The sequence below is a fragment of the Numida meleagris genome, chromosome 1 (assembly GCF_002078875.1).
Source record: "Numida meleagris isolate 19003 breed g44 Domestic line chromosome 1, NumMel1.0, whole genome shotgun sequence".
NCBI lineage: Eukaryota > Metazoa > Chordata > Aves > Galliformes > Numididae > Numida > Numida meleagris.
Genome location: NC_034409.1, coordinates 171,388,410 through 171,410,239, shown reverse-complemented (window position 1 = coordinate 171,410,239; position 21,830 = coordinate 171,388,410). Strand labels below are relative to the sequence as shown.

At 40.0% G+C, this 21,830-nt stretch overlaps 2 long non-coding RNA genes across 4 annotated transcripts; one reads left to right on the top strand and one right to left on the bottom strand.

Moving 5' to 3' along the window:
- On the bottom strand, positions 5,636-19,964 carry LOC110388545. 2 transcript variants are annotated; one of them, XR_002432902.1, is made up of 3 exons: positions 19,902-19,964; positions 13,910-14,253; positions 5,636-7,465 (listed from the first exon to the last, which is right to left on the bottom strand). It is a non-coding gene; the product is annotated as an uncharacterized LOC110388545 (long non-coding RNA). The 2 variants fall into 2 exon arrangements; XR_002432903.1 differs by lacking the exon at positions 19,902-19,964 and adding an exon at positions 18,713-18,805.
- On the top strand, positions 17,325-20,931 carry LOC110388536. 2 transcript variants are annotated; one of them, XR_002432900.1, is made up of 5 exons: positions 17,325-17,504; positions 18,173-18,317; positions 18,754-18,785; positions 19,840-19,962; positions 20,709-20,931. It is a non-coding gene; the product is annotated as an uncharacterized LOC110388536 (long non-coding RNA). The 2 variants fall into 2 exon arrangements; XR_002432901.1 differs by lacking the exon at positions 18,754-18,785.

Sequence of the window (21,830 nt, the reverse complement as noted above, 5' to 3'; positions counted from 1 at the left end):
GAACAACAGAAATCTTAGCCTCCCTCACCCCCAGTAAACCCTTGTAAATAACAGTCAGATGGTGCTTACCATTTCTCCTAGTGTTTACAATGTGAGGGTTAGGCACCTTCAACATCAGGACTCTCTAAATGGCTGTTAGACAGGTGTCTACTGAATGCAATTTATTCCACCTATCTTAGACACTAGTCTCAGGATAAGGCACACACCTCCTTTTGCTGTACACAGGAGCTGAGATAGCTTAAGCTAAAGAATAAATTTCAGTGATTTGAGATAAACCTCATCTTGTATGAGGTGTAGTTGATGACAGCAGAGCTTAAATAGTTTTGTAAAACAATTACTTGGAACATTTCAATTATGAAATGTGGGAAGCATGAAAATAATCTAAAAAACATAGAAGTAAAAAGGAAAACAGCTACCTCTGAGAATTCACACAGCAGATTCTCTGCAGTGTTATGCCTGTTTTACTTTTCAGTCTCTAAGTACCACAACTTTCACGAAGGTTTGATAAGCCTCAGTTTAGACATCTACATCCACACTGCTGGCTTCTGCAGTAGAGCAGCCACTGATGAGTTGGTGACTAGACCAACTCCTAGGACAGTTTGTGGTGAGTTACGTTGGCTAATCTCTGGATCTCTGAGTGGGAGGCAAAGCAGCTGTCTGCATTTGGGGTCTCATGGGCGAATTTCACTACAAGAGACCGCAGCTTCTTGCAATTAATTACCAAGAGTTAGTAAGGCACTAACAATCTTGGAGAGGATTTCTGTTGTTTTTTTCCCCATTCTGAAAATTCTACTGGCTTGAAAGAGATTCCTTGAATGGGAGTCTGACTATCAAGGGTCTCCTGAGACTGGTATTGATTTTTAGCTTTAAGTCTAGAAACATGAGGCTTAGAGGGCACTGCAATCATCAAGAACAATAGGCTGGTATTGCAGACAATCACTTTATGTAATCTGTCTTTGAAAAATCACCTCTGTCTTAAAATTATCAGTGGTCTTTCTTGTTCCTACTAAAAGACTGTACAAAACCTCAATACTCTCCATCTTTGCAAGCTTTTCTCTACTTTCCAGACTAAATATGCTGATGGCAAATGTATGCTTATCTGTTTTGTTTTATGCCCAAACTGTGCTATTCTTAGTTTAACTGGTACAGCCATAGAATTTCTGCCTACATCATTAGTAGATTATCAGATCTCAGTTTTAGGGACATTGTTAGCAAGCATTTCTTAAGTTAATGCTTACTTTTTCGATACGACCAGTTTTCTTCTCCTCCTTACCTTCCTTATACTTTTGAACCTTTCTCCTTCAGTCTTACCAGCTGTCTCATATGGCATCATAACATATACTTTAGTGAACGTCAGACACATTAGTTCCCTGTCTAGAAATATCAGTTCACTTATCAAACAAAGGTATTGTGTTAGTCTGTATCTCTCCTTGGTAAAAACACATTGATTGATTTATTTCCATGCTGTTAAATAGTATTTCTTCCAAATTTATTTTAAAGCTTTTCTTACTACTGAGATTCATTTGTTGTGGATAAGGTTGCTCCGCATTTTTCCTTTTTGAAATATGAAACTCTCCAGCCATGAAGCACTGCCCACCACTGACAGACTAATCTTTGAAACCTGATGTCAAGACCTGTGATTTCATATGACAACTCTTTCTAGATTCTTAGATGCCGATGGTCTGATGAGAGCATATTGTACTTCCTGAGTGAGGCTTCTATTCTGTGTGAGGTAGTTGGGGTTTTTTTGCCCACCTTGCTCTGCCTTCACTTCCTCAGTCAATACCACAGCAGTTATTTAACTGAAGCATCTGTGGAAGATGGGAGGAATTAAAAACTAAATCTTATTTAACCTCAATATCATGCTTGCTGTATAGAAATTCCCTTCTCATTTCCTTGCATAAAAACATAGGGAAAATATACTGGGCCAGACCAGAAGTCCTCCTTGTTCAATATAATCCTTCCAAGAATAAGCTGTGCATTCACTAAGGTAAAAGCAGTAACATGTAAGTTTTGATCATATTTCCCTCATACCTTCAATATTTCAAGACGTAGCATTGAGATCCTCTTCTCATTTAAGCAATTTGGAAAAAAAATATTCCTGGTGCATTTTCAGAGATATTAGACCTAGAACCCTCACCTGAATGTTTCTTCTTTACTTGAGATGCACATTCTGAAGATGTTTTGCACCTTTGGCTTAAGAAAATTCTAAACCAACAACATAGTGGAGACACTATCCAGTACAATTTAAATCTTTCAGGCTTACTCTTTTGAAATTGATCATCTTAGACAAAAAAAAAAAAGTTTTTTCTCTGTAAATTTGAATGAAAAAAAAATGCAAATATTTGGTTGCTGAACCTGAGATTATATTCTAAAACCTGCCTTATAGAATAACATTCTCTCACATTTTAAGAACCCAGTCTTAACACCATTTCTTATTCATGTAGTTTTTCTGTGAATAAATATTTGAGCCAACATTTCTAGAAATACCTTGAGCTTATCATTCATTTTCATTCTATCTGTTGTCCACTTTTATTTGAGGAGTTGAAATCTCCTACCATTACACAATTCCCAGTTATCTCTTTCTAGTGATATTTCATGTATTTCTGTTTCAGTTCACATCAAATCCTCAGATACCACATAAGACCTATAATCCTTGGAATGTTTTTGAAAATTCTTCTGCAAACAATTTCTGACTTAAGCAGATTCTATTTAGTCTGTACAATAATTTCTCAATTCATTATCATTTTTAGGGCTAACCCAGTAGCTTAATTTTTCTTTTTTATATTTTTTCCCTGCAGAACATATACCTTTTAACAAACACAATCCACCCATGTTTGCTGTTTTACTGTGATTCCCTCTCCCTATCGCATTCCTGTCTCATCTTTACATCTTACAATTCTTCCATTTTTTTTTCAGTAGCACTTTCCATACTGGTATAAAGATGACTCATCTTGTCCTTGTGCATTTTTCTATCTGAAAGGGGTAGTCACAGCCATAGGTAGCAACCTTAAGTCATAAGGCTTTTAAACTTGAAAATCTCAAACAGTGCACAGTCCATTTTTAAGTAAATCTGAAAATACATGAATTATTCAAGATATTATTTTGGAAGTTATACCAGGTTTTAGATTATTCCACTTTAAATCTATTTCCCTGTTGTATGTGTGTACAGTCAGTCTTAGAAACACAGCTATTTTTACACAATCAGTGGTTTCTTCTTGAACATTCACTGACATTTAAAAATATATTTATTAAAAACAGTTGATTACATATGGTGTATAGAAAGCATGTGAAATAAAATAATATGGTATTTGAGTGCCTACCAAAGGTTTATGGTCATTCTGAGTCTGATAGCTACTCAGACCTGAGAGATCTAAATGGAATATTTTGGAGGATAAGCACCCCTCAGCATTTTCAGATACACCAAAAAATTTTCAGGGTATTTCTAAACCATTTCTCTTTTACAACTGTTATTGCACCTACAGGAACACAATACAATAGCAGTACTCCATATTGATTTTCACAACTGAAAATCTGAATAAAGAATATGTTTTACATTGGAAGAAGTATTAGAACACTTTCTAGGGCCTCTTCCTTGGGAGAGTTTGATCCTACAGCTACACCAGCTGAGGCTTTATACCTTGGGTTCCCTATATTGACATTTCCTTTCCCTATTGTCCCCCTCTCATGTCCTGCACCAAGAAAAGCTGCTGCCTCCTCAGTCCTGCGAACTGGTCATGTCTAGAAAGAGAGCAGAAAAAGACAATCCTGTGATTAAGCTGCTGAAATGATATCTTCAAACAGTCCCATAATGCATATGTGATGGCAGATTGTATTTATCATACAAACTGCAACATTTTACCATACATAACACTCAGACACATCTGCAAAGGCTTTCCAAAAATACTGCCTCCTATTTTACAGTGTTGGCCCACAACATCAGAGACAGATGTTGGTGGAATATTCCCACCAATATTCCATTGCATTTATTGTTGTGTGACAGATGGCCGCAGAAGGGCAGTCTGACAGAATGGCGTCTGACGTGGAAATGCATAAGAAGCAAAGGTGTGCAACTGAATTTCTCCATGTAGAAAAAAAAAAGGCATCAATGTTTGGAGACTAAACAGTGGATGTGAGCACAGTGAGTCAATGGGCGGTTGTTTCAGCAGTTATGACAGTGACATTAAAGACAAGCAGCAGTCCATGGAGCAGCGACATGTGAATTCTCCACTGAAGAAAAAGTTCAAGATGCAGCCCTCAGTTGTTGAAGTGATGTGCTCTCTCTTTTGGGATAGGAAAGGGGTGCTTCTTCTGAATTTTCTGGACAAACCATCAACTCTGACTGCTGTGTCACAACTCTGACTACATCGAAGTCTTGAACTTTCAGAGTCAGATCAGAGAAGAAGGCAACCTTTCTCTTGGTACATGATAATGTCAAGCCCCACGCCAGTTTGAAGACCATGGAGCAGATTGCCAATCTGGGGTGGACTGTCCTACTACACCCACAGTATAGTCTGGATTTGACGCCTTGGGCTGATGAAAGATGGGCTGCATGGGCAACATTTTCCTAGCAGTGATGTTGTCATAGCAGCTGTGAAACAGTGGGTTACCTCCTCTGGTGCCTGGCATGCAGGCTGTTGTTCATCAGTGGCAAAAATGCATAGCTAGTGGTGGTGGCTATTTTGAAAAATATTTTTGTAGCTGACAATTTGCTCTATCAAACAGCTCTTTGTATCTGTTGTAGTTTCCATGGAAATAAATAGGAGGTATTACTTTCAGTGTGACCCACATACCACTGCTTTCTCTCACCATAGAGCAAAAGAGAATTTCTATAGCAGGACTTTAGTTGTCTAAACTTAGGTGCCCTGAATCTTGGGGGATGTATTCCACTTCAGAGAAAAGCTGCAATGTGCTTAAATTCAGGTTCTTGTGTAGTATTAGTGAAAGCAATGGGTAATAAGAACAAAGTAAAAAATCAAACTTCTATGAATTTTGTTTAATTGAGTTGAAATTCAGAATTTAAATGTGTCTAAATATGTGAATGAATTTTTCCTCTGTATGCCTCCATTTTCCAGTAAGAAACAAAAGCCATTCTTGTGCTTTCTTTGTGCTTGTGACAACTCTAGGTCAGGTGGTGTCCCAGAAAGTGGAATGGATGAGGACCAATGTCTATCATTCTCTATTTCTTTGTAATGTAGTCATGCCTTGTAGTCATGTAGTCATGCCTCCCAAATTTATCTGAATATTCCAGAATTCAGGCTTTCATTTCAAAGATGGAAAACTTCTATGCTTTGTAAATATGGAGAAAAGTTTGAATACACGTTCAAATTTATCTAGACAGTTTAGTAATCAGACAACAAATAAAGGAATGAAAATCTTTATAGCATCATTACTTTTAAATTGAGCTGATGATAATTAGAGCTTCATTTACAGGTTTTGAAATGTTAACACTGGCAATTCTGATTTCAGTAGTGCAATGAGACAGTTCACAGAAATCAAGTGCTGTAAAACATGCCTTATTAGTGAATGCATACTTTGATTGTGTGAGCAATCAGAAGAATCTCCTAAGACATTTCCCAAGGTTACACAAAGCCTAGAAACACTTTTGGTGATTATTATTTTCCATACTCTAAAAAGCAAGCAAGCAAACAAACAAAAAAGCACACTCTTTTTCATCTGAAGGTTTGCATTGGGTTTAATTCATCCATATCCATTGGCCTATCCACAATTGTTTGTATTCAGTAGAGAAGTTGAGTCCCTAAGATAGCTTCAGATGTTAAATAAACTATGTCTCAGCAGGCAGGCTGCTTACAACAGCAGCCACTTGAAAACAGAAGCAGTAGGAGAGCAAAGTGAGATTATCATACACTTTTGATAACAGAACAAGAAGTCAAGGAAAACAAAAGTGTCTCAGAAAAATAAATACTAGAAAAGGAGTCCAATCATAGAACAAGTACATCTTACGTTCCTTTTTTTTCCCCCTCTAAATAAGAATAACAATGCTTCATAAACTGAGGAATTTTGTATTTAATGACTAAGTACTTTTCAATTACAAATTCCAAATTAAAGCTTGAATAAGGCAAAGGTGTATTCTTCCCTAATACACATGCTTTGGATTAATACTAGTGGAAGTGAAGAACATCTCACCAAATACATGGGCAGCAGTATATGTCCTAGTATCCACATTATAGTAGATTTCAACAAAGCCATTCATTAGACCAGAATAATGCAGTGTGAGGCAGGATAACACATGATACTTTATATGCTTGGATCATGTCTGGTTGGCAATTCAAAATCTGAATAGCTACCACCCAGCTACAAATCAATACCCCAACCAAATTAGATCAAGGAGTAAAAAAACAATGATGGAGACCAGAAATGCTTTGTAAAGATGCCAACTCATCTCCAGAAAACTAAGGGAAATTTGGAAACTCCTTCAAGGTAGTCTCAAAGTAATGTGACACATATTCTAACAAAAGAGTGTTCTCATAGGAATGATGTATATTCTACACATTATTTGTTGCAGTTAATAATCTATTAATAGGATTTAATGACATTATTAGGAATTATAAATCTTTCCATATACAATTCTATAATAATAGAAATTGACACTTTTTTACTAAAGTTGTGCCTCTCCTTTTTAAGCTTGCAGCAGAATGCTTTTATTTCTTTTTCAAAATATTTTGCTCTTTATCTGACTAGTAGTTGAGAAAACATTGACAGTATTTTATAACAGTTCTAACCCCACATTACTCTGTTAATTTGTAATTCTGTCATTTAGGTGTTTCTGCAGCCATATTTCTTCCCCTTGAATATTTGGGAGGAGTCTTAAATTTTAAAAGCAAAACATACTTGAGCTTTTCATAGGAGTCCTTACCAAGACATTCCGTCTTCTTGGAGATGCAAACACAAGACAAGAGAAGTGTTGTGAAGGAACTGGCTTTTTATGATACAAAATAATCCCAGTTTAAATATCAGCAGCTGGATGATCTAACATTCTTTGTTTTAAGACATTAACATTTCTTTCAAGGACAGAATGTAGAAAAAGTTATCAGTAATGCAAACAGATACCAAGGGAGGAGGCATAAATATTGCTGCCCTTGTTGATTCCTGCATTTACAAAATGTCTGGGGTCCTGCGGCTTATTTCTGTCAAGAGAAGGAGTGGGTGGAGCCAGGTACCTTTGATACTGTCCTTTTTATTTACAAAAAGTGAGGACAAAGTCATTTTTCTCTCAACATAGCAACAATGAAAAGCCAGAGGCAGTTTTCTTGCTTGCAATTTCAACACCTTTCTCAGATCACCACTTTTTAATAAAGAGCTTTCTCTCACAGAACAAGTCTGAGAAAACGTAAGAGTACTTCTCTACTTGTATCTTGTCTTCCTTGTTGTTTTCTTTATGGTGCACTGTGGTGTTTTTAGAAATTCTCATCAATTTATCACATCGGTCCCTTCACCTCCTTTGCTGCTTTGCAATGTTTGGGAAAATGTGAAACAACAAGAATAAAGTCAGCATTAAGATATTCACGTTATTGTAAACCTAGGAAAAGATTTCATAACAAATTAATAACTAAAATAAATAAATTTAAAATTAAATGTCCAAAGTTTGCTAAATTACAGCATTTGCAATTGCAAACCAGAGAGGTCCCAGAGGACTGGAGGCTTGCCAATGTGACTCCCATCTACAAGAAGGGTCATAAGGAGGATCCGGGGAACTACAGGTCTGTCAGCATGACCACGGCGCCAGGGAAGGTTATGGAGCAGATCATTTTGAGTGAGATCACTCGGCATGTGCGGGACAACTGGGGGATCAGGCCCAGCCAGCATGGGTTCATGAAAGGCAGGTCCTGCTTGATTAACTCGATCTCCTTCTATGATCAAGTGAATCACCTGGACATTGTCTCCCACAGTATTCTTCAGGAGATGCTGGCAGCCCATGGCTTGAACAGATATACTCTTTGCTAAGTAAAGAACTGGTTGGATGGATGGGCCTAGAAAGCGGTGGTGAATGGAATTAAATCCAGCTGGCAATCGGTCATGAGTGGTGTTCCCCAAAGGTCAGTACTGGGGCCTGTCCTGTTCATTATCTTTATTGATGATCTAGATAAGGGCATTGAGTTCACCGTCAGTAAGTTTGCAGATGACACCAAGTTGGCAGGATGTGTCAGTCTGCTGAGGGTTGGAAGGCTGTACAGAGGGATCTGGACAGGTGGGATAGCTGGGCTGAGGCCAATGGGATGAAGTTCAACAAGACCAAGTGCCGGGTCCTGTGCTTTGGCCACAACAATCCCAGGCAGTGCTACAGGCTTGGGGCAGAATGGCTGGAAGACTGTGTAGAAGAAATGGACATGGGGGTGTTGGTCAGTGCTCAGCTGAACACGAGCCAGCAGTGTGCCCAGGTGGCCAGGAAGGCCAACAGCATCCTGGCTTGTATCAGCAGTAGGGTTGCCACCAGGAGCAAGGAAGTGATCATCCCTCTGTACTCAGCCCTGGTGAGGCCGCACCTCAAGTACTGTGTCCAGTTTTGGGCCCCTCACTACAAGGAAAAGCACTGAGGCCCTGGAGTGTATCCAGAGAAGGGCAACAAAGCTGATGAGGGGTCTGGAGCATAGGCCTTATGAGGAGCAGCTGAGGGAGCTGGGATTGTTCAGTCTGAAGAAGCGGAGGCTCAGGAGTGACCTTATTGCTCTCTATAACTACCTGAAGGGAGGTTGTAGTGAGCCGGGGGTCGGCCTCTTCTCTCTTGTAACTAGTGACAGGACGAGAGGGAATGGCCTCAAGCTGTGCCAGGGGAGATTCAGGTTGGACGTTATGAAAAGCTTCTTCTCCAAAAGAGTGGTCAGGCGCTGGAATGGGCTGCCCAGGGAGGTGATGGAGTCACTGTCCCTCTAGATGTTCAAGAAACATTTAGTTGTTGTACTAAGGGACTTGGTTTAGTGCAGAAATATTGGTGATAGGTGGACGGTTGGACTGGATGATCTTGGAGGTCTTTTCCAACCTTGGTTATTCTACGATTATATGATTTCTATTGACTGTTTCTTCTCTGGGCCTATTTCAAAGAGGAAAATATCCTGTCAGGAACCAGCTAATCTTCTTTGACTCAGCAGTAGACAACAATCTCATTCAGCTAATTTCATTGAATAGCGTAAGTGTACCACTGGTTTATTTGCCATCCGAGGGCACTTTTTCACACTGAACTATATCATTTCTTCCATCATAGCCAATGTGATATGGAATTTCAGGCCTCTGGGCACATCACTCCTGGGGATTTGCCTACCTAGGCTTAGGGCCAAGAGATAATGAGACAAGTGTCTGGAGTACAGGAGAGCTGTTGGTTAAAGCTCTGCTTAAATGCCTCAATGGGGCCTCCCCTGAGGTCTGATAGGAAGCCCCAGAGACGAATCCACCTCCTCATCAAAAAGTTGGTTTTAAGCTGAAGTTTGCACCTTGAGTTGCTGCCAGAGCAACATCACAGTGGTGTCATGGCCATGCCTGTGTCTTAACATGTACCCATGTAGGTAACCAAAAGACAGGACTTTCTGCACTGTGAATAATGGATAATTCTTTATTTTGAAGGGTATCCTAAGATACTACATGCCTTCCTCTTAAACTACAGTGTGCAAACTATGACAATCATGAAGCACATGATCCTGGCTTAAATCGGAATTTGAACCTGATTTATAGCACTATGTCAAGAAAATGTAAATATAATCTATGCTCCCTCTCCATGTAATGGATGGCATGTTCACTCTTAATGCCATTTTGTTTTAAAATATGTCTTAGCTCATTTAACAAGCCACAGATTTTAATGAAAAAAATATTTGACTGTCTCCAATAAGAATGATAATAATAAAAATTATTTCAACTACATTATTGTTAGAAGCCTTAGGTTAAATTAATTTAGATCAACTTCCAACAATTATACACATCATTAATCCTCTACTGAAAAATAAAAAAAATGTAGAAGTGACTGAACCTTCTTCCAGTAACATTTAATTCTGGGCTGCATTAAAAGGAGTGGCCAGCAGGGAGAGGGAGGTGGTGGTCCCCCTCTACTCAGCTCTTGTGAGGCCCCATCTGGAGTTCTGCATCCAGGCCTGGGGCCCCAGCACAGGAAAGATGCAGAGTCCAGAGGAGGGCCACCAAGATGATCAGAGGACTGGAGCACCTCTTCTATTAAGAAAAGTTGAAGGAAATGGGCTTGTTTAGCTTGGAGAAGAGAAGGCTCCGGGGAGACCTCATTGTGGCCTTCTAGTACTTGAAGGGAGCGTATAAACAGGAGGGGGAACAATTGTTCACGAGGGTGGACAGCGATAGGACAGGGGGGAATGGTTTTAAACTGAGACAGGGGCGATGTATGTTAGATATTAGGAGGAAGTTCTTCACTCAGAGGGTGGTGATGCACTGGAACAGGTTGCCCAAGGAGGTTGTGGATGCCCCATCTCCCTGGATGCATTCAAGGTCAGGCTGGACATGGCTCTGGACAGCCTGCTCTAACCATTGGTGACCCTGCACTCAGCAGGGGGGTTGAAACTAGATGACGTCTGAGGTCTTTTTCAACCCAGGCCATTCTATGATTCTATGATTAATTTAAACTTTGCTTATAAAGAAATACAATCAGCCACCTTATTCTTTCTGTGCATTTATAGAGAAGAATCTACAATTTCTGGTCAAAGATTGTTTTATAAACAAAGTTTATCACTGAAAGAATGATCTTGATCCAAAATGCATGTACTTGGTAAGTTCTTACTTAGCCTATAAACCAGAAGTAGATGGTACTTTTTGCGTTTCAGGTGAAATATAGAGGCATTCTTTGTAAGTGATGTCTCACTGCAAATTACTTAGATGTGATCAGTAGGAATAATCACACAATAAAGTGACAACCATTATGAAAAGGTAACAGAGAATCTTAACATCGCTGAATAAAAATAAAAGGTTGAGACTGAAAAATACTCTGAGCACTCAGAAGCACTTTCAAAATGAAAAGGAAGATAATGATGTTAAAAAGAACCCCACAGGATATACTAATTTGCTGGCAAGATGGAGCACAGATTTAGCTGTATAGACCAAGATCTAACAGGATCTAGAAAAACATAATGGCCAGGAAGAATAGAGAGTAAGCAATGAGCAGGTTAATAGTACAAAGCGTAGCACCATGTAGACAGAGACAGCTCCAAGATTTTATTTAATCTGGAAGTTAGTTATAGTTATAGATGTTATAGCTAGTTATAGTTAGAAACTGTGGATGAATTACGTGTTTTGGCATATGCATGAATGGTCCATGAACGCTTTTACTGAAGATTAGATTACTTCTAAGAGTCCTGTGAAGTGCTAAACAGGTTGTTTGGAGGCACAACACCTTAAGATTTCTCAGCTTTTCAGTTCTAGAAAGAGATTAATTTCTGCACAACAGGAGAAGAATCTGTTGTAGCTGATGACTCAGGGATTCCTTTACAATCTCGTGGAACAAGTTCTGGCTTAAAGGAGGTAACAAAGACTAGCAAAAACTCTGCAGAGATTCCAGGATGAGGTTGTTGGACATCACACCATGATTGTCTTCCTAACGTTTACAAAATATTACTGTGAAATATTTGAAAATTTACTGCTGGTGGAATTACTTATCGTTGTGCATAGACTATATACATACATTTCTATTGTAAAAACAACAGTAACAAAACTATTGTAACATTACAAAATGCTATTACATGAGCATTCATTGTAACATCACTCCTCCACAGAGCCACGCCTGACCTGAATCATATTCTGTAATTACTGTTTAAAATGGATACAGAATGCATAATGGCAGAAAGGCAATGGAATTGTCTAGATGATCCCAGAACTATTCATTACACTCTGCAGGGAAATGAGTGTTCTAATACTCAAAATGTTTCTTGCGTTGGTGGAGTTTGCTACAGGTACAGAATTTTCAAATCAGTGTTGTGAGCTTTCTGAGGATGGTTGTTTAGGGAGAGTGACTTCCCATCCAGCTCATCTGCAAGGTATAGAAGTATTCTTCTGGTCTAAGCATCCTTGGTATTCAGTAACCACATCACATATCTGAAGTATTGTGCAAATGATTCTCCATGTATTTCCCTGAGCTTCTACTGTCTTGCAAAAGGCTACAACATTTCACACATACTACAAGTCCAGCAACTTTAATTCCTTGGTCCTGAACAGTCTGGGGCCAGATGTGTCTCCTGTGTGGATAACTAATAACAGACTACAGATTCCCATCAGAAAATGCTTTCCCATCCTATGTCTTTGCTACCTTCAGTTTTATTACTCCCAAAGGACACGTGAGCAAGGAAGGCAAAGCTTGACCTTCCTCATTTATTTCATAGAATCACAGAATCATAGAGTGGTTTGGGTTGGAAAGGACCTTTAAGATCATTTAGTTCCAACCCCCCTGCTATAGGCAGAGACACCTCCCTCTAGATCAGGTTGCTCAAAGCCCCATCCAGCCTGGTCTTGAATGCTACCAGGGAGGGGCCATCCACAACCTCTCTGGGCAACCTGTTCCAGTGTCTCATCACCCTCACAGTAAAAAATTTTGTCCTAATCTCTAGTCTAAATCTACCCTTTTCCAGTTTAAAGTCATTTCCCCTCACCCTGTCACTACCTGCTCTTATAAAAAGTCCCTCCTCAGGTTTTCTGTAGGAAATTATGTAATATGAGCCAGCACTTTGCCCAGGTGGCCAAGAAGGCCAATGACATCCTGTCATGTATCAGGAATGGTGTGGTGAGTAGGACTAGGGAAGTAATACTGCCTCTGTACTCGGCACTGGTGAGGGCCCACCTCGAGTACTCTGTTCAGTTTTGGGCACCTCAGTACACAAAGGACACTGAGGTGCTGGAGCATGTACAAAGAAGGGCAACAAGGCTGGTGAAGGGCTTGGAGAATATGCCCTATGAGGAGAGACTAAAGGAACTGGGGCTGTTGAGTCTGGAGAAGAGGAGGCTGAGGAGAGACATTGCTCTCTTTAAGTACCTGAAAGGTGATTGCAGTGAGAGCGGGGTTGGTCTCTTCTCACTGGTGACAGGTGACAGGACAAGGGGAAATGGCCTCAAGTTGTGCCAGGGGAGGTTTGGGTTGGATACTGGGAAAAACTTCTCTACAGAAAGGGTTGTTAAGCACTGGAACAGGCTCCCCAGGGAGGTGGTTGAGTCAACATCCCTGAACGTGTTTCAGGGATATGATTTAGCAGTGGGTTGTTAGAGCTAGAGTAGTATGGTTAGGTTGTGGTTGGACTTGATGATCTTGAAGGTCTTTTCCAACCTGAGCACTTCTATGATTCTATGATTAAATTTCAAACTCATGCAGAACCTTCCACTTTCCCATTCATATTCATACACTGAAGGTTATCTGGGGAGTCTCTGGGAATGACAGATACCCTGTAGGACCTTGTGGTATATTTGTCAAGGCCATTCCAGATCTTAGATCACATCCTAGCTTGTCTTCAGTTTGTATGCATTTTTAATGCTTTCCTCCCCAAGGAAACTGCTTTCCACAGTGACTCAGGATCTACACCAATCCTGCTCTGCAGCACACTGATGCAATCTATGACTCACCACTTTGAGAAACAGTAACAGAGAGAGCAAATTTGCTGCAGCATCACAGTGCTAGTGCATCACTTTGTACCCAGGTGTGATTATGTCATTCTTCAGAATGGAATGATCAAAAGCATACAATTAAATTCAGAATATGATAAATCAGCCTTATAGCTCTTTACTATGTTCTGGAGAGCAGCACAAATGCTTCCATGATTCCATCCGAATCCAGTAGAAGGATAGCATCATTTTCAGAACTCTAGAGTTGTCTTGTATGAGAAAATGCATGTCTTCTGCTTATCAGACATGCTGAATCTATAGCATGAGGATACCCAACTAAGTTTCTGGAAGCAATACTTACCCTGTTTGTGATAGTGCAGTTTGTGATAGTCCCAAGCACACTGGGAATATTCAGCCTCATCCTCCTTTCTTCTTATGTGTCTGTCGGATGCTTTTTCAGGCATTCAAAGCTATGAGCAAAGCCTACATCAAACTGAAGTTGGTATCATGTGCTACTTTGCTCTGTATTGTCCCTTCTCCCAGTAATACAAATTTTTTTTTCATATCTGGGAGGCTGGAAAGCTCATGAGTAGATAAGTCACCAGATCACTCACAGTCCTGGTCCTCCAGCTGCAGATGTGGTATATTCCTGCACTCTCTTGTCTGGAGGACTAGTTTCCTCTGAAGGTAAACCTTGTAATGGTCCTGTTGAGAGATCATTTGAGAGAGCTATCAAAAAGCAACAATAAAAAAAAATGCGACAGATTTGTCTCCTATTATTTTGTGTACCTCCAAAACCTTCACATCTGTATTCCTGTCAACAGGTCATGCTCTAGGGTATGCAACATAAGACATATACTTTCAAGATATAAATCATCAGTTATGTATCTGCCTTGGTTTCTACTGTGTCCTGGTTTTATGATTTTCAGTTATTGGTATTCCACATCATAACATCATGTAGTGTATGTACCTGGTTCTCAGAAGAGAAGGACTACTACATTCCCCACGGTACTTTGCTCCCCTGTTCCCGTTACCATTTTCCAGTCAGAGGGAAAGATAAAAACTTGAAGATCAAAAGACCTTCCCCTCTTTCTGCCTCTCGTCCTAGCAGCATCTCGCTCCCCAGCCGTCTCACCATCGGTATTAGAGTAGGGCCTACTTTAACTTTGGACACTCTCATTGTATTGGATTTATCAGCTTAAATTGTAATTACATTGTATTACACTGTGTTATTTTGCATTCCGCTATCTTACTTAGTACATTAGTTTGTTTCTCCTCAGATTGTTGCCGTTGTTTTTTTCTCAGGCCCATCTCCCTACCCTTTTTTTCCCTTTTCCGTTTCCCAGGGTGTGCGTCCATGGGTCCCCCACCCCATTCATCAAGGAACCAGGCCGAACCTGCCCGTAAACCGTTGACACTACTGGCATAAAATTAATTTCTTACTGTATCTTGGGCTGCATCAACAGAGGGATGGCCAGCAGGGAGAGGGAGAGGTTTATCCCCCTCTGCTCTGCCCTCATGAGGCCTCATCTGGAGTACCATGTCCAGGCCTGGGGCCCACAGCACAAGAAAGGTCTCAATGGAAGTCTCAATCCATGAGTTCTCACACTGTTAATTTATTTGATTCTCCCATCCATCCCACTGAGAGGGAGGGAGAAAATGGCTGTTTGGTTTTTAGTTGCCTGCTAGGCTAAACCGTAACACTATGATAGCCTGAAATGCATCCCTCAAATAATTACAGATTCTGGAAACCAAGCAATTTCACATCAATCAATCAATCAATCAATCAATCAATCAATCAATCAATCAATCAATCTTTTGTATGACCATAGATCATGACTGATGGCTGAACAACCAAGAAGAGCAGAATCTATGCAGGTTACAAGATGTTTGACATAGAGGGAAATTGTCTTGAGTGAAAACAGTCACTCTGTATCGGGGACTAAACATTATACACTGGTGCACACACTCTGCAGTCTTATCCCATCTACACATCATTGCATTTACATAGTACAGTAGCCTTAAATACCTGAACCAGCCAACTTTTGCCAGGCCTTGAGAAGCCACTTCTGTTCTTTCCAAGACTCCTCTACAGGCTTCAGAGGACTTTCTCCTACTCTTTTCCCCATCATTGCACTGTTGCCATAATAATAGCATCACAATACTCTAACAGACTGACTGAAGCAGCTCATGCATGGTAAATTTCTCAGCTCTTTCTCTGCTGTTTAAAGATTGTTATTTGAAAAGATATTTATTCTATGATTCTATGATTATTTGCTGCCTTGGACTTTGACCATAACCTACAGGAGAAGCAGGAAGCTTCTCCTGCAAATCCCAAGGCTATTTTTCATCTATTTTCCATTCCTTGGATCTTCTGTCAAGTGGCCAGATCCCAGTGCCATACTCTATATTCTCACTCTAATTTTATTTTAAATGTAAGACTTAGGAGCGCTCTCTTCTCTATGAGAAGTCACTAGTCTGCCTTAGCCTTTGTAATGGGCCCGCCCTTCCAAGGATGGTCCACAGAACAAGGTATGTGGGGTATGGCTCACTTAATCGCAGAGGGCATTGTGTCAACAGAAGCAACACATACTAAGCATGAAAATTCTTTTTTCTACTCACTGCAAAAATACCTTAAGTCTACAGATAAACAGAGCAATGAAAGGGGCAACCCTGAAAACCAGCCCACATCTAAGAGCACTATACTGCATAGAAGGATACATGAGTGCACATAGTGAATATATATGAAGAATAGGTGCATTCCAGAGCCAGCATAACAAGCAAAGGGGACTCTTGTAATACATAAGGAGAGGCTCAAATTTCTACTGAGAACACTGTGCATTACTTAGAATCCATGGTTCTAAAACACTGTTGTGTTTTTTTTCTTAGACCAGTTGTTTACTTGAGCCAGCTTCAATTAGGCCAAATGCTGTCACAGAGCAGTGACATTTCAAATATCTTTATTTACTAGAGTCACCAGGAATCTCATACTGCCCCTTTAGAATACATATACAAATTAAATACCAGTGACAGCAGGTTTTTTAAAGAAAGAAAAGGGACAAGAACACAATATTCTCTGAGAAACAGAGTTTCTTCTGGTGTTCAGGAATCAGCTACATGGCAGTGCTGTAGTAATCACAGAATTGTAGGGATTGGAAGGGATCTCTGGAGGTCATCGAGTACAACCCTCTGCTAAAGCAGGTTCCCTACAACAGGTCACACAGGTAGCTGTCTGGACAGGTCTTGAACATCTACAGAGAAAGAGACACCACAACTTCTGTGGGCAGCCTGTTCGAGTGCTCCGTCACTCTGACAGTAAAGAAGTCCTTCCTTGCGTTAGTGTGGAAGTTCCTGTGTTCCAGGTTCTGCCCAATGCCCCTTGTTCTATTGTTGCTCACCACTAAAAAGAGTGTGCCCCCATCGACTTGACTCCCATACTTTAGATGTTTACAAACAGTGACATGATCCCCTTTCAGCCTTCTCCAGGCTGAACAGCCGCAGGTCTCTCAGCCTTTCTTCATAAGGGAGATGCTCCAGGCCCTTTATCATCTTTGTGACCCTCCACTGGACTCTTTCTAGGAGTTCCCTGTCTTTTTTGAAAGGACGAGCCCAGAACTGGACAAAGTACTCCAGATGTGGCCTCACCAGGGCAGAGTAGAGGGGGAAGATCACTTCCCTCAACCTGCTGGCCATGCTCTTTGTGATGCACCCCAGGATCCCATTGGCCTTCTTGGCCACGAGGGCATGTGAGGTCTCCCAGGTGCACAGAACGGGTGTGTCTTTGACTGTGATGAGGACAGAACCCCAAGAGGGGAGCCACAGGAGCCCTACTCCAACAGATGCACAAGAGCTTTTCTGTAGCTACTGACCAGGCCTGCAGCCCAGCAAGTTTAGCACCATGCCCTGGATGAGCAACATCATTCTGCTGCCTTCTGTTCGTTGTTGCTTGATTAATGGTATGTGTCTAGCAAATAGCAAGTACCCTTCTGGATGCTGTGGGGAGAAGAGACATCCACAGATATGTGTATAGTTTTAGTAATTCCCTTGGAGTGTCCGTAGTTAGTAAGCCTGGGTGTCTTCCTTCCCTTCCTTCTTCTCACTCATAATGATGTTTTCCCCAGTCAAGACTGGGCTAAGCACAGCCAAGAGTCACATAGCAACTTTGTATAATACTTTTTATCTCTGCCAGGATTCCCCAACTCAGGTGCTGTTTGCCAGTGTCAAACTTATGAGCAATTCTTCCTTGAATGTCAGGGAGATTTGGGTACAGACTCACAAATCCAGACTACTTGTGAAAAATTCAGAAAATAAACTCAAAGTTCAATTCTTTAGTGATTTTTTTCTCTCTGTTGTAAATGTAATTTTGCAGAAATAGTAACATTTTGAAGAATTTCTGAATTATTTTTTTAATGCTGACTCCAGTATTCTTTGTCTGAATTATTTCCTAGTGTTGTTTTAATATATAAATAGAGTTGTGCTTATTACACTCAGAGATAACGTAAAGAGGCCACAGTGTAAACTATAACCAGACTCGTGGATTTTCTTGACCTTTTTCTTTCAGCTATGCCTTTATTTTATCTTATATGCCCAATTTTATCTTTCCTTTTTATTGCTGTTGTTCTAGTATGCTTTTGAACGGCTTGAATTAAAGAGTTAAACTAATTGTTTAAGGAAACACTCTTGACTCAGTTCAGACGTTGTTGGAAGCCTGTCACTACGGATCTTATGGAGGGAATGAGGATCATAATGAGTATTCCTGCAGAGCCAAGGTGAAGTAGCTTTATATCTGAAACTTAAGAGAAGCTTCAAGAGGCAGAGAGGCGTCATTCTCCCCCTTGATACACCATTTGCTGTTTGCACATGATGATCTAAATTTAATGTGAAGGCGCTGTAATTCTTAAAAGAGAAAAACAGCCAAAGGGAAACGGAGCCTTTCAATATTCAGCAGACATGCTCACTAAAGGTATAGCTTTAACACTTCAACAAATAAAAGGTCAGATGAGTTAATTAGGCTTTTTTCCTCTTCCATTTAATAAGAAACAAAGTTACCATGGAGACTGACTGGATAATGCGTTCTATTTTGGTATAAAAACACCTTTTAGAAAGAACATACTTAGAAAATTTCAAAGGCTGTGAGTGCTCTGAAAAAGACCGACCACCAAACCTTTTACTTATTCTTTCTTTTTTCTTATGTGTGTGCATCAGTACTTCTGATCCTGTTGTCCGGGGGTTGTCTGGTAAGATTTCTGTCCTCTCTGTAGAATAAATGTGTGAGAATAGCAATTTTGGCAAAGGCAGCAACCCTGCCTTATTGTAATCCAACAAGCTGCATTATCTGTGGATCTGATACTCGTGGCTCCCCCTGAACCCTTTGAACATATCCTGAGTTGCTTTCTAACGCCATGGATCATAAATTCCCTGTGTCTAAGTTGCCTTAGGTCTCACATTACAGGAAGAACTGAAAAAGATACATAGAGGAGCAGTTTCCTACTTTTTTCTATGTTGTTTGCATTTCGATAAACAGTGTTAAGCATATCCTCAGGCACCAATCCCCTCTTTCTCCCATGCTTTGAACAGGTGCCTGACTCAGAGCTCACCACCATTTGCTAAAACGGCACCTAGAATCCACAGGCCAAAGGGATTGCCATTGCTATTTATAACTGTAGTAATTCTCACAAAAATAAAACTATTTTATGAGACTGTGAATGTAATTCTGAGATTTGTTAACTGTTTAGTATTGTAGATTTATATTTCTCACTAAAATTCCATTCAGGTTACTGGAAGATCCAATAGTCTCAGAACATTTTCAGTTTTGTAATTAAGTTTACCTTGACAACAAATTTTTTATATGGGCTTTCACATGAGCACAGCTTGAACCTGCTTCCCTAGTTACAGAATAGCTAATTAAAATAGATGACAATTAGCAAAAATTTAATTATATTCAGAAGTATTTGAAATGTTACTGAATTTTTTTCAGTAATCACTCAGTTTCAGAATACTAGTGTTTAACAAAAATATATTATTCTTACTCAAAACAGAATATAAATGCATTATAAAATGTATATCATGAGAAAGTTTAGAAGGACAGTCATTATCTGTTCACTAGATTAATACATACTGAAATGTAAATTACTAGTGTGTACTAATATATAAAAAACACTCTAAAATGTGTTTTTTTTTTCTCAGTGATTTTCAATTCCGTATTTAGTTTGGGACTTTAAACAATTTAAGGAAATAACCACACATACTCCAGTTTAAATATTTGATTTCAAAAAGACACCATTCTTTCAGCATTTCTATACACACGTGGATGCAACTGGTCTATTTGGAAATGCCTCACAAAGAATTCTTACCTAGAATGGACAGAGACAAAAACATCTGGACAAGCTTGATTCGGGTCTCCAAGCAGAACAGGTAGTAGCTGTATGGAACCAAGCATAATTTATCATAGGAAAGGCTTACTCGGGGCATTCAGTAGAATTGAGACCATTTAGAGGGGAAGTAATTTGTCTTAAATTTATTCCCTGAAGGACAAGAGGAATTATTAAATATTTAATGACTGTGCAGAAAAATAAAATTGCCAACTTTAACTCAATTTCCAAGATTGATTGATGCTGTGTTATTTCTACAGCTACACAGGTGACTAAGAACTTGACGTATGCCTGTAGTTTTTTATAGATGTACAGAATAGAAAGCAAAATATTGGAATGATACTATCTTTGATACATTTGATAACTGACCAGAAAAATATTACGGTATGTTTCTCTAGCACAGAAGCCAGATAAATACTTCCAAGATGACACGTTCAGATTATTAATAGTGATAATGGGAAATTCAAGGAAGTGTTCATAACATAAAATTGTTACAAAATATGGATGATTTTTCAGTAACTGAAGTGTTAACATAGAGTTGCTTTCAGTATTTTATTGATTTGTTTTTGATATTTATAAAGAAGGGATGCAAATGATTTTTCAGTAAAGTAGTAAATAAGTAGTTTATAAGGTCTTGAATCAGTTTGAAATATGAATCTATAATTCAATTTAAAGCTAAATAAAGGAAGGAAAAGCATCAAAATTGTCAAGAAGTGTAAAATCAGGCAGGTATACAAAAGAAGACTAGTAGTTTTACTAAGGTTTTAAATCATGTTTTCTTACCAACAGCCATACTCCTCAAAACACTTAAGGTAGGACTTGTTGAGTGGGAGCCATATTGGATTAAAATATCTGACAGATGTCAAGAATGACCTAACGCCTGTAGGATACTTGATGATCCAGAGAAGAAAATATGCACTATCAGGGGGTTAATGTACCCCTTGTTGAACTCTGATCACAAGACAAAATTATTTTTCTCTCTCTGCTGATAATAAAAGTGCTTAGATCTGAATTCTAGATGCATAATCTATGGGTGACTCATCTCTGTTGTTTCTTGTGAAAAAATACTTTTAATTTATTCTCCAATTAAATTACAAGAACTGCTATGAAAGTGGAAGAGCACAATGTTTTGCATTAATACACAGAACAGACCAGCATCTCACAGTTGTTTGCATCTTGAATCAAAGGCAGGGTTCAGGGAGAGACCAGTGACAAGTGGTGCTCCTCAGGAATCGGTGCTGGGACCAGTGCTATTTAACATCTTTGTAGGCAACATGAACAATGAAATCAAGCACACCCTCAGCAAGTTCGCAAATGGCACCAAGCTGAGTGGTGCAGCTGACACACTAGAGGGAAGAGATGCCATCCAGAGGGACCTGGACAGGCTTGAGAGGTGGGCCCATGCCAACCTCATGAAGTTCAACAAGGCAAAGTGCAAGGTTCTGCACCTGGGTTGGGGCAATCCCAAGCACAGATACAGTTTGGGTGGAGAATGGCTTGAGACCAGCCCTGAGGAGAAGGATTTGGGGGTGTTGGCTGATGAAAGACTCAACATGAGCCAGCAATGTGCACTTGTAGCCCAGAAGGCCAACCGTATCCTGGTTTGCATCAAGGGAAGCGTGACCAGCCGGTCAAGGGAGGTGATTCTGCCTCTCTATTCTGCTCTTGTGAGATCCTACCTGGAGTACTGCATTCAATTCTGAGGCCTCCGACAGAAGAAGGACATGGAGCTGTTGGAGTGGGTCCAGAGGAGGGCCATGAAGATGATCAGAGGGCTGGAGCACCTCACCTGTGAGAACAGGCTGAGAGCTGGGGCTCTTCAGCCTAGAGAAGAGAAGGCTCTAAGGGGACCTTATAGCAGACTTCCAGTACCATAAGTGGGCCTACACGAAAGCTGAGGAGGGACTTTTT